This window comes from Sus scrofa, chromosome 8 (assembly GCF_054392235.1).
Source record: "Sus scrofa isolate SSC_HxYL_T2T_F1_AM1 chromosome 8, Sscrofa_HxYL_maternal_Yorkshire_Landrace_v2.0, whole genome shotgun sequence".
Classification (NCBI taxonomy): Eukaryota; Metazoa; Chordata; class Mammalia; order Artiodactyla; family Suidae; genus Sus; species Sus scrofa.
Window position 1 is genome coordinate 51945917 of NC_139390.1, and position 1723 is coordinate 51947639.

General features: G+C 33.3%; 1 pseudogene; it reads right to left on the reverse strand.

The window, feature by feature from the left end:
• Nucleotides 1-247: 247 nt before the first annotated feature.
• On the reverse strand, nucleotides 248-363 carry LOC146400469 (small nucleolar RNA SNORA18; annotated as a pseudogene).
• Nucleotides 364-1723: the final 1360 nt, after the last annotated feature.

A 1723-nucleotide genomic window follows, 5' to 3' on the forward strand; every position in this document is an offset into this window, starting at 1 on the left:
TTGTTGTAGATGGGCTTCTTTAGTGTCAATGAAATATGGGCACACTTAAAAACTCCCCCACATGTTTAGGGTCAGAAGAGATGTATCTGCCTGGTTGTGAGTTTTAGACACCTTCTCAACATGCATTAAGTTCAAATCATATTCACTCCTAAACTATCACACCCGACAACAGTACAGATCCTTGGGATATGCCAATACCTAAGATAAAAAAAGGTTTCCCTGTTAGGTTTTTCATAGTCTATTTAGCAGCTGTCTTGTAGTTCTTCCTCACAGCTCTAACATGTAATTCTATGAGTAAAGGAAATCACATAGTTGCTCTATGAGGCGTTTCCAATGATGTAGGTTTATAGAAAAAGCCCCATAGGTTTAATTTTTTTTTAATTCTTTGAAAAGTTTTTAAAATTCCAACTATGAAAATGAAAACATGTAATTTTAAAAATCAGTACTTAAATTTTGAATAATAGATGTAGGTTCTGGGAATAAAGAAATTCCTCTCAGCTTCTAAGATGTCACTCCAGTATCGCTGGTTATATAGAGCCTCAGGACTGGTTAGACTTTAAAGATGATTCCTGGGACTGAAAGAGTGGTTGCTGGGCTGCATGCACACAAGCCAAGGAAGTGTCTCTTCTCTTATTCATTAAAAATGGAAAATATTGGCAGTGCCACAGGAGTTCCCAGGTGACCCAGTGGTTAAGATCTGCACAGCAAAAGCAACCCTAAACAAAATGAAAAAAATAAACCACACAGAATAGGAGAATATATTTGCAAATGAAGTGACTGACAAGGGATTAATCTCCAAAATATATAAACACCTCCTGAAGATAAATACTGTAACAAACAAACTCCATCAAAAAATGGGCAGAAATTTAAACAGACAATTCTCCAAAGAAGACATACAGATGGTGAAAAAACACATGAAGAGATGTTCAACTCTAGGAGGTGGATCTGAGAAGATTTGCTGTGGTTTATGTCAGAGAGTGTTTGGCGTATGTTTTCCTCAAAGTGTTTTATGGTATCCAGTCTTATATTGAGGTCTTTAATCCATTTTGAGTTTATTTTTTTGTGTATATGGTGTTAGGAATATTCTAATTTCATTATTTTACATGTAGCTGTCCAGCTTTCCCAGCACCAGATTCAATGCAATCCCTAACTATTTACCAATGACATGATAATATATATGTAGAAAACCCTAAGAATTCCACAAAAAAATCCTGTTAAAACTAATCAATAAATTAAGTAGTTTCAGCACCAAACATCATACAAAAATCTGTCGTTATGTATACATTGATAATAGCAACAAAAGGAGTAAAATAGGAACAAATTTAACCAAAGATATAAAAGACTTGTACACTAAAAATTATAAACATTGATGAAGGAAATGAAATATAACACAGAAAATTGGAAGACATTTCATGTTTGCAGATTAGAAAAATCAACATTGTTAAAATGTCCAAACTAACCCAAAGTGATCAAAAATTCAGTTCAATCCCTATCATCAAATCCCAGTCGCATTCTTTTTAAAAACAGAAGAAAAAAGTCCTAAAATTCATATGGAAGCACAAAGGACCCCAAATAGCCAAAGCAATACTGGGTAAAAATGTAGGTATTATAGTTTGACTTCAAAGTATATTATAAAACTACAGTAATAAAAATAGCATTGTTCTGATATAAAATGCATATAGGCCAATAAGACAGAATAAAACTTAGAAATAAATCCATGCAT